The 12,681-nt window shown below is 34.2% G+C and overlaps 2 long non-coding RNA genes across 2 annotated transcripts in view; one reads left to right on the top strand and one right to left on the bottom strand.

Moving 5' to 3' along the window:
* Positions 1–2,036, bottom strand: part of LOC149135433 (uncharacterized) — a 7,944-nt gene extending 5,908 nt beyond the window's left edge. The window contains exon 1 of the long non-coding RNA XR_016241848.1: positions 1,883–2,036. This is a non-coding gene — a long non-coding RNA (uncharacterized LOC149135433). The remainder of the gene's footprint in view (positions 1–1,882) is intronic.
* A 69-nt stretch (positions 2,037–2,105) lies between these two features.
* Positions 2,106–12,351, top strand: LOC149135432 (uncharacterized). The gene is made up of 3 exons (XR_016241849.1): positions 2,106–2,200; positions 8,012–9,028; positions 11,828–12,351. It is a non-coding gene; the product is annotated as an uncharacterized LOC149135432 (long non-coding RNA).
* Positions 12,352–12,681: the final 330 nt, after the last annotated feature.

Genomic DNA, 12,681 nt, shown 5'->3' with positions numbered 1-12,681 from the left:
CACAATATCCTACCCATATCGGACAGTGGCAGGATGGGTGGAAAAGATCGTCGTGCTGTATAAAGACTTGTTGTTGTTGTTGGCACTCCGTCGCTTACGACGTCGAGGGTTCCAGTTGATCCGATCAACGGAACAGCCTGCTCGTGAAATTAACGTGCAAGTAGCTGAGCACTCCACAGACACGTGTACCCTTAACGTAGTTCTCGAGGATATTCAGCGTGACACAGTGTGACAAGGCTGACCCTTTGAATTACAGGCACAACAGAAACAGAAAGTAAGAGTGAAAAAGGAAGGTTGTGGTGAAAAAGTACAGCAGGGTTCGCTACCATCCCCTGCCGGAGCCTCGTGGAGCTTTAGGTGTTTTCGCTCAATAAACACCCACAACGCCCGGTCTGGGAATCGAAACCACGATCCTATGACCGCTAGTCCGCTACCCTAACCACTGGGCCATTGCGCCTCCGTATAAAGACTAGTATTAAATCTATCAATCATAGTAGCAGCATTGTCTCGTAATCCACAGCTTCACACGATCTGTGGCCTCATTTGATTATCTCTGGTGGGATTAAAACGTCATACCCGACTGAATAAATTGAATAAACTGAATTGGTTGCTAGATGTCATATGTTGAAATGGACTGGGGAGCCCATCATATATAAGTTTCAAAGATTACACAGCCACTCGACAGAGGAACGAACGGAAAATTCAGACTTGACATGAACATCCTCCTTCTTCGTTAGATATATCGTCCGAAAAATCATTATAATTTCACGCCTTTAACGATAATATTGATTATTTTTGGTGGCGACAACAGGGAAAAGATGTTGGGTTAAAGCGAGCAAATGTTGAGGACAGTGAGAAAAAGAAACGCGACAAATAAATGAGAATATACAAACAAAATGAACAATATACGGACAAAATAAAGGCCGGGCAGTTTGAGACTAAGTATTTGTATGGCAACGCAATGGTGGAAAATGTCCTAAAGGACTAAAAAGTGGACAGACAGCTGAATAAAACAAAGAGTAAAAAAAAAACAAAAAAAGAACAAAACAATAAAAGCAAATCGTGTTGAAAGTAGAGAAGGAGGTAACACATAGATGCACGTACACACACACACATATGTGTACGTGTGTGTATGTATGTATATATATATATATATATATATATATATATATATATATATATATATATATATATATATATTTATATATATATATACATACATATATATATATACATACATATATATATATATATATATATATATATATATATATATATATATATATATATATATATATATATATTTATATATATATATACATACATATATATATATACATACATATATATATGTATTTATATATGTATATATATATATATATATATATATATATATATATATTTATATATATATATATACATACATATATATATATACATACATATATATATGTATTTATATATGTATATATATATATATATACATACATATATATATATATACATACATATATATATGTATTTATATATGTATATATATATATATATATATATATACATACATATATATATGTATTTATATATGTATATATATATATACATACATATATATATGTATTTATATATGTATATATATATATATATATATATATATATATATATATATATATATATATATATATATGTACATACATATACGTATATATGCATATACTCATTATATATATATATATATATATATATATATATATATATATATATATATATATATATATATATGTATATATATATATATATATGTGTGTGTATATATATATATATATATATAAGTATGTGTGTATGTATTATATGAACGATTCCTTGCGCGTATGTATATGCTTACTCATCATGCAGTCGGCGACACATCTCGATGCTTTACAGATTATAGACAATAGTGTCTATATACTCTATGCTGCTGTCTACTGAAACATTAAAGTATGAAAATGAAAACAAAATCGTGCTCCATCTTTATAAGAGTAGAGGATAAAGAAAATTCCACAGATTATGACGTCATAATAGAACTTATCAAAAGTGTAATCTATTACTTCCCTTGAATAATCTGCGTTAAAAAAAAAACAATCAGCAATGAAATAACGTCGTAATAGAAATTTTATTAGAATTTGCGAAAGGGTATCTTTTATATGAATTTATTGAAATTTATGTAAGTCATTACTTATTTACTATAGAGAATATATGTCTTTGCAAAAGAAAACTAATATTATATACAATTGTTCCTGACACATATACTTAGACACACTGATCTATGTATCCATATATAGAATATATATATATATATATATATATATATATATATATATATATATATATATATATATATATATATATATATATATCTGTATATTTCATATATATATATATATATATATATATATATATATATATATTATTTTTATTTATTTATGTGTTTCAGCTAAGTGGCTGCGGTCATGCTGGTGCACCACCGTGATTTTCACGTTCCTTGCATGGCTCTTCTCCCCCACCTGACATGGTCCAATCAAGAGTTTTGATGGCACATCTGGTGTATAAGAGAATTTGACACAGCTGCCCTAAACTGCGTCTCATTACGAGCCATTGGTTCGTCTGGTATCGTGGAGAGGAAAGCGTCAAGTTTTGTCTTGAAGACCTCCGCATCCATGTCTTGCGTGTCTCTCAAATGTTTTGGCAGGGCATTGAAGAGCTGAGGTCCTCTGAAACCGAGGCTGCTGCAGTATCTCGTTCTTATGTGAGATGCAGTGGACGGTACCTTTGGCACCATGCAGTGGTGACCCGTGCGGGCATTCCTGTAGTACTTGATACCAAAGTTTGGCACCAGTCCTTCCAGTATTTTCCATATGTATATTATTACATATCTCTCCCGCCTGCGCTCCAGGGAGTAGAGACCTAGTGCCTTCAGTCGCTCCCCGTAGTTCATCTGTTGGACTGTGGCGATCTTTTTTGTATAGTGCCGCTGAATTGCCTCGAGTTCTGCTGTCCGCTTAACACTGTGTGGTGACCACAACTGAGAGCAATAGTCTAGGCGGCTCAGAACAAATGTCTTCCATAGAATCAACATGACTTTTTGATCCCTTGTACGGAAAGTCCTCAGTATCCACCCTGCCAGTTGTCTGCACTTTGCTGTCAACTTGACAATGTGCATGTGAAATGATGCATCACTACACATGTTGATGCCCAGATCTCTTACTGTTTGTGGTTCTGGGATTGCAGTACCTCCAGGCCCTGTGTATGCCAGTTGGGAAGTACACGTGGTCTTGTAGCGCAGTACTTGAAATTTTTTTGCATTGAACTGCATATTATTTTGCTCTGCCCACTCATATATTGCATTTAGGTCATTCTGCAGGCTTACAATATCATCAGGATTCTTTATTGCCTGAGATATCTTTGTGTCATCAGCATAGCTAGTGACAGTGGCTCTCCGAGTGACCGTGGGCATGTCCAGAAGGGCCACTATGAACAGTAGTGGCCCCAGAACAGTTCCCTGTGGAACACCGCTCAATATTTGTGTTTCCCTAGATAGTTCTCCATTGGCTGCAACTGTCTGACTTCTACCATTCAGGAAGTCATGCAGCCACTCTCCTAATTTACCAGCTATGCCAAGGCTTCGCAGCTCGTGACATATCAAGCCATGATCAACTTTGTCAAAGGCTTTTGCAAAGTCGAGATATATCACATCAACATTTGAATGGTCAAGTAGCTGCTTCAGGACCCAGTCATAATGCTGCAAGAGCTGCGTGAGGCAGCTTCTACCTGGACGGAAACCATGCTGGGTCTCATTCAGCAAGTCATTTTCTTCTAGGAACGCAATCAATCTCCTTCTGACAATTCGTTCCATGACTTTGCTAATATGTGAAGTCAGAGAGATGGGCCTGTAGTTTCCAGCCTCTGCTCTGCTTCCACCTTTATGGATAGGACATATGGTGCCTTCCTTCAGCTTTTTGGGAAGTTTACCATTTGCAAGGAAACTCTGGAAGAGTATCCGGAGTGGTCCTGCTAATTCTTGTTTACACGACTTTAAGAGGACAGTTGCCGAATTTGAGCTCATTTCATTTATGGCAGCTATCACATCTTCCTCTTCAATGTCGATGTAGGTAATGGATGCAGTCCCCTTCTGCTGAGTGCTATCGTCAAAGAAATCAGCTGGGTTCTTTATCTGCATGTGACTCAGAGGAGAGGTGAAGACACTCTTGAATTGTGTACTGAGCACTTCACTTATCCATGTGGGATCTGCAGTCAGTGAGCCATTAGGCAGGAACAGGGGTCCTATCTTATACTGCACCGTAGCAGTTTCGTTTGCAAATCTATAGAAAGCCTTGGGGTTTGTTTTTATGCTTTCTACTGCTCTCTTTTCCTTCTCTGCTCTCTCCTTTTCATGGGAGAGTTTAATTTTGTTTTCTATTTCTAACAGTGTTAGTTTTAATTTAGCCCTTTTCCTATCCTCCAGTTCTCTATTTAACTGGTTTGAGACCTTTGTTCTGTGTCTTATAAGGATTTTCCTGTCTCTAGGAATTCTATTGGCATGTTTGCTGGTCTTTCTATATGGCATGTATTTGGTGCATATGTCTTGTATGGTTGACATAAAATGACTTAGTTTGAGGTCATTGTCTTGTATAGAAAGCCTGTCATGCCAGTTTTGATTTCGAATCTCTCTGCGAATTGACTTCCAGTCCGCCCCGTGGAAATTCAGGTTGGATATTGCTTGAGTCCTCCTGGTGGGGTGGGTGTCAGTGGGTTGTCTAGGACCATACATAGTTAATTCTATAATGTTATGATCTGAGAGAGATGTGGGCGTTATTTTCACATTATGGATTAGGCTCACATTGTTTGTGAAGCAGAGATCCAAAATATTGCCTCCCCTGGTTGGTTGGAGTATCACTTGTTCCATGAACAGCATGTTGGATAGTTCTAGAGTTTGAGTGTGATAGTAGTAGTAGGGGTGTGACATCTTCTCGGATGTACATTGCAACTCCCCCATGACTTCTATCCCTTCTGTCTGTTCGGAGTACGGCATACTCTGGTATATTTATCTCCGCATCTGCTATATTAGGTGTTAGATGCGTTTCGGTAAGCACCATGCATATTGCTTGATTGCATGTTGCTATATATATATATATATATATATATATATATATATATATATATATATATATACTGCTATCTATCTATATATATATATATATATATATATATAAATAAAAAATATACAGATATGGAGAAGCAACTCAAGCTAATCCCTGTATATTTATGATTATATATATATATATATATATATATATATATATATATATATATATATATATGTGTGTGTGTGTGTGTGTGTGTGTGTGTGTGTGTGTGTGTGTGTGGGTGTGTGTGTGTGTGAGGGACACACGAGTAGATATATATGGAAAAAAGACAAAGTAGAAAATGCTAAAATACTTTTATAAAGAACATTACAGTACCGGTTTCGATCCTTGAGATCTTTTCAACAGTAAATATGAATAATAAATTTTTGAAAAATTATTGAAAAATTAAATTTTGGTAAATTTAAAACAAAAGTCTTTTTAAAGACATATTTGTATAGTATTCAAATAACAGGGGCGTTTTTCTTGTTTCTGCCTGTCTCTGATTCACTTGTTAACTCTTGTGGGTTCCAGGTCTTTTTTCCATATATGTATATATATATATATATATATATATATATATATATATATATATATATATATATATATATATATATATATATATATATATATATATATATATATATAGTCAAATCGAATAATCGAACATTAAAAATAACAATAACAAAACAAGAAGACGTGCACAGGGAATGTATTAGTTTGACACTCGGTAAAGGTGGGGAAAAAAATAGGGTTTTTGACGTTTCGGTCATAGCTCTTCGTCTGTAAGGAAAACGGGAAAAGTCCAGAGAATTTGAAATATCACCAACAGCACGTGTGTCGTTACATAGATAATACATACATACGTACGTACGTATGTACGTATGTATGTATGTATGTATGTATGTATGTATGTATGTATGTGGTTGTTCGGTTTTATTTCAAGATTTCTTGCCAATAAAGAAAGAGCCGGTTTCTAACCTAGATGCAAGTCTCCTTCGTTGGAATTTCAACATCAACAACAGGGTATTTTTGCTTGTATGCATCCTTGGATGTATATCTGCAGATTTGTATGTTTTGCTTTATGTATATATTCTCATGCATATATTTGCATATCTAGACATGCTCATATATGTGTAAATGATAAACTTCTGGAAAGTTTTACAGATTTCTACAGTTCTAGTGATAGACTGGATCTGTAGTCCTCGAATTAGCTTTCTCCTTTCTGGTTTGGAGAAACCTAATTTCTGAAGATTGGTATTTAGGCAGTGTGTTACATATCCCAAGACTCCATTAATTAAAAGTATAAACCTGAACGTGTAATCTGGATAAAGTGACTGCAGATTTCTCAAGAGTTCAGCGTATGTATGTAAGTATGGATGTATATATGTATGCATGCATGTATGTATGTATGCGCTAATATCGAACAGTGAGAATACGTGCTAAACACTACATTGGTAGAGAGATTGGCATCCGTACACACTTATATACTTATATACGCATATTCTATGCAAGCGTGACTGTACGGTAAGAAGCTTGTTTGTCAACCACATGGTTCCGGGTTCAGTCCCACTGCGTGGCATCTTGGGCAAGTATCTTCTACAATAGCCTCGGGGCAACCATAACCTTTGAGTGGATTTAGTAAACAGGAACTGAAAGAAGCACGTCGTATACACATACATACATTTATATATATATATATATATATATATATATATATATATATATATATATATATATATATATATATATAGTGAAGTATATTTGCCATTTAAATGTGGCTGACCCCTAAGGGTGGATGTTACTGTTGCTTTTAGCCCCAGGAGAACATCTCCTCCAGCTGGCTTATCGACACATATCTGTGTCCTGTCTATTTTTGCCAAGGGAAGTTATCCTTCCCATCTTGATCTGCGATACGTACGGACCCGAGTTTCAGGGTTATTTCCCTTCTTCAGCGTACGATAATCGCCGACCTTTGATGAGAATGACAATCCCTTGGCAATATATAAGTCTTTTTCCAGTGAAGTTATTCACTGATATCGAAAAAGTGAAAACAAGCAATGTTAAATCTCTGAACGAGGTGTTAACAGTAACTGCACGATAAAGTGAAGTATATTTGCCATTTAAATGTGGCTGACCCCTAAGGGTGGATGTTACTGTTGCTTTTAGCCCCAGGAGAACATCTCCTCCAGCTGGCTTATCGACACATATCTGTGTCCTGTCTATTTTTGCCAAGGGAAGTTATCCTTCCCATCTTGATCTGCGATACGTACGGACCCGAGTTTCAGGGTTATTTCCCTTCTTCAGCGTACGATAATCGCCGACCTTTGATGAGAATGACAATCCCTTGGCAATATATAAGTCTTTTTCCAGTGAAGTTATTCACTGATATCGAAAAAGTGAAAACAAGCAATGTTAAATCTCTGAACGAGGTGTTAACAGTAACTGCACGATAAAGTGAAGTATATTTGCCATTTAAATGTGGCTGGCCCCTAAGGGTGGATGTTACTGTTGCTTTTAGCCCCAGGAGAACATCTCCTCCAGCTGGCTTATCGACACATATCTGTGTCCTGTCTATTTTTGCCAAGGGAAGTTATCCTTCCCATCTTGATCTATATATATATATATATATATATATATATATATATATATGTGTGTGTATATATATATATATATATATATATATATATATATATATATATAAGAATATAGGTACGTATTAGATTTGTTGAAACCTTATTAAAGCTATAATTACCACTCATGCGTGATAAGTTCATGAAAAGTTCGTTTGCAACAACAGCAACAACATTTTTGTATATTAAATTTGTGTATGAAAATCGGCTCCCTTCACGTAGAAAACAAAGAAGATATTCCACACGTTATGCTTTACAAGTTTCACCAAGATTGTACTACAAGAAAAGCTGTTACATATATTGAATAGGTTTATGATTAAGATACAGTAAATGAAAGAATTTGCAGAAGATTGTTTGAAAAATTTAGACAAACCAATTTCAGTTTGCTTTATGATCCACGATCAAGTCGTCCTTTCGAATTGAGCGAAGAAATGAGAGCGAGCACAGTTGTAAGGAATCCTGCTGTGGAAGTGAGAGAGCTTTCAATTGAATTTAATGTTAGCATTATGACCATTCATGACCATTTGAAGAAGCCAGGAAAAGTTTCAAAATAGAGAAAATGGGTTCCGCACGCTCTTTCGGCAACAAATCGTTAACAAATATTTGACTTGTGATTCGCTCCATGCACGTAAGCTACAAGCATAAGCTTTAAATTAGATCGTGACTGCAGGTGAAATAGGGATTTTCTTCTTTTATCGCAGCGATATTATATACTGTAGAAGGCGGTGAGCTGGCAGAATTGTTTGCACGCCGGATGAAATGCGTAACGGATTTCACCGAAACAAATTTTATTGTTTGGAAAAAAATGGGTGGAAATTATTCATGATGATCTTTCAGTACCGGAATATGCGATCACTACTGTAGTCTAGTATTGGTAAATTCACCGCTTGAAGAGAAGAAAACGTTCCTGCATTAATAAACCAAAGAAGTTTCTTTCGTGAAGATAATACTCGACCCCACATCACAAGTCACTAAAAATATTCCGGAATCGTTCAATTGGAAACACTAATGTAAGGCCATCCATATTCTCTAGATCGTCTTTCATTAGGCCTCTATTTATCATGATCTTTGCAAAGTCGTTTAGATGGGAAGTGTATGGTCAGCAGAGAAGATGTAGAAAATGACTGAAATATATATTTTAATTCGAAGCCCAAAGAAATTTTCAAGTCAAGCATTCAAAAACTTATAAACTGATGTATAAAACTTATAAATTGATAGAAAATGAAAGAAGTAATACAGGTGATTAAAATTTGCAATTTGCAGAATTAATTATCATGTTTGTATTATAAATGAATGGTAAAAATCGGACAGAACTTAGTATAAAATCCGATGTAGACAAATACAATTAGAAATATATAAAAAATACTTATAAATACATGTATTTATTCATATACATAATATATATATATAATATACATGCACATATGTATAAACTATATATGTATGCATATATATATATATATATATATATATATATTTACGCATATATATATATATATATGTATATATATATATATATATATATATATATATATATATGTGTGTGTGTGTGTGTGTGTGTGTGTGTGTGTGTGTCTGTCTGTTTATGTATGTGTATATATATATATATATGTATATTCATACTTTCTTTTTACATGTATGTATGTATATATATATATATATATATATATATATATATATATACATACACACACACACAAATATACACACTGTATGCTAATATTAAACATACACATACATATACACTCATGCATATAGGCCTACATATGCTCTCTGATTCTCTGCCTGTCTGTTTCTCTCTTTCTCTGTGCGTATATAAATGTACAGACACGCACGCACTCGCAAACGCATAGACACACATACGTATACGTATATGTGTATGTAAACAAGTGTAGATATACATTCAACATGTTTATAAAGGATATGTGTATGTGTGAATGTTTGTGTGTAAGATAGACAGATAGGGAGAACGAAAGAGGAAGAGAGCGAGAGAGAGAGAGAGAGAGAGAGAGAGAGAGAGAGAGAGAGAGAGAGAGAGAGAGAGAGAGAGAGAGATTACATGTTTATGCTATATACATGTCCGCAAACATATTATTGACATTGTTGACATAATGATAAGTGTGAGACGGAATGTGATTAAGGGAGACGGTTTCGGAATGGAGAGATTCTGAACGAGAGAAAGATAAAGAGAGATAGAGATAGTGAAAGAGAAGTAGATAATGAGGGACAGGGGTATAATAAGAGAGGGTGAGACTTTTGGGCGAGTTAAACCTCTGTGCGTCGGGGGTCTTCACAAATGTCTTTTGTGTAAATGTCGTATCTGTGTATATTTATGATACAAAATACGCCTTCTTTTCGTTTGCGTTTCAGTAAACACACGCGCGCACACACACGCGCACACGCACACACGCACACACACACACACGTACGCACACACACAAACATGCGCACACATCTATGCATAAATGTATTATGCAAATACATAGGCGCAAGTTTGGCTGTGAGGTAAGAAGTTTGCTTCCCCACCACATGGTTCGGGTTTCGGTCCTACTGCATGGCACCTTGGGCATATGTCTTCTACTATGGCCTCGGGGAGGATTTGATAGACATTAAGGCTTGTGAGTGGATTTTGTAGACACTAAGTCGAAATATTTTAATACAACAATGCACTGTTTTGTCTACAAATAAGGAACACACAAACAGAAAATTTGTAGATTAGATGTATGTATGTATGCATGTATGTATGTACGTATGTATGTATGTATGTATGTATGCATGTATGTATGTATGTATCTCTCTCTCTCTCTGTATCTATCTATATGTGTGTTTGTGTATGTGTGCGTGTGTACATAAGTACATATATATATATATATATATATATATATATATATATATATATATACGTATGTGTGTGTGTGTGTGTGTGTGTGTATCTATAAATATTTACATACATATGCGTGGATATATATATATATATATATATATATATATATATATATATATACATGTATACGTGTATATATTTACATATATACACATACATGTATCAACATGCATACCTACATACAGACAGACATACACAGTCACCTGTGTGTATATGGGAATGTATGTATGCATGTACGTATATATGTATACACACATGCATAGATATGCATATTTGTATACATATATACGCACGTGAACGAAACCAGCCAAGCTAGACCCATGTTTGTATATCCCTTTCCATTAATTCCCTTATTTAATTATCTTTCACTCACTCCTCCCCCTCTCTCCTACCCCCTCTTTCTTTCTCTATCTCTATATCTCAGACTCCTTCCACTGATAACACCCCTCCCACCCTCTTTTTTTCTTTTCCTTATCCTTAGAATCACCACGTCTCTCCCATCTTCTTTGGCGCCTCCTTCCATGGTGCCATTCGCGCTACAGGTCTCCAGTAATTCTTTACAACATGCCATCGCACCTGAACTCCACTCCCACCAAGAACAAAAAAAAAAAAACAACGAAAAAACAAAAAAACAAACGAAAACAAAAAGGTCGCACCCCCCCCCCCCCCCCCCAAAAAAAAAAACCCACATCAAAAATTCCCGAAAACAAAACAGCAAAAAATACAATACAACCCCCTCCTCAAAAAAAAAGAAAAAATCAAATAACTATCAAAAAGGCAAATCAAAATAATAGCAAGAAACATGCAAATAAAAAATTTAATATAAAATAACAAAAAAAATTTTTAAATACAAAGACAAAAAGCAAATACCTAAGATCTTTAATTATATTTATTTAATAACGTCTTCTTCATTATTTTTTTTTGGCATTGAAAATGAAATAAATATATATATATATATATATATATATATATATATATATATATATATATGTTGCATCGCAGTTGAAAAAATATATAACAAAAAACAAATATGTAACAAATAAGTGAAAATTTTAAAATAAAATAAAATTAAAGAAGCCCCTTTAAGTTCGTCATAGTCTTGTTTTAAGTTTAAACACATAAAAACGATTATGATTTGAACTTTTGATATTCAGAACAAGCCGTACATAAAACAGCTTAACAACGCCAAAATCCCTCCCGAACCTTACCGAACACTAAGAATACAGAACTGCATCGCTCTTCCCAAAGCTCTTCATCCCCCCACCATCACCTTTTCTTCAATCAGCTTTAATTAGCTTGTATGTAGCACACATGGTGAGTTGCAATTAATCTGTAATTGGTTTCTTTTATAATTTATTTTATTTCTTTAAAATTATTATATTTTATTTTTACAGTTTATTGTTTTTTGTTGTTGTTGTTGTTGTTTAGAAAAGTCGTACAGGTTAGACGTAAAGATTGATTGTCTGATACGTCGACAGTGTATTGCATAGAGCATGTAGCGTATAACATATTTACAATACAACAGAAGATACAAGTACAACATCAATCAATCTATCTATCTATCTATCTATCTATCTATCTATCTATCTATCTATCTATCTATCTATCTATGAATCTCTCTCTCTCTTAATATATATATATATATATATCAACTTTAAATAGAGCTCAAAATTGATCCGTTGAAAATACTTTATTACAACAACAATAACAGTAATAATAACAAATAAATAGACCTATGTACATTTCGATAGAACATCCAGAATGATTAATACATATCATAAAATATTATAAAATATAGGATACTCCATCTCCTCAAGGTCCCATTATTATTGCTATCATCACCATCATTATTATTAGCAATACACATCCCAAAAAAAACAGAAACCATTCAAATCTAATTTTCATAGTTAACCCATGAAAATATACAAAACAGGATGAAAAAGTAATAGATGGCACACAACTTTCCATCCCAAAATGTGCAATGAACGAGCAAACGGTAAATTTCCTC

The sequence above is a fragment of the Octopus bimaculoides genome, chromosome 5, assembly GCF_046866305.1.
Source record: "Octopus bimaculoides isolate indiv1 chromosome 5, ASM4686630v1, whole genome shotgun sequence".
NCBI lineage: Eukaryota > Metazoa > Mollusca > Cephalopoda > Octopoda > Octopodidae > Octopus > Octopus bimaculoides.
Note: the sequence above shows the minus strand (reverse complement) of the source record. Positions and strands in the feature narration are given on the sequence as shown.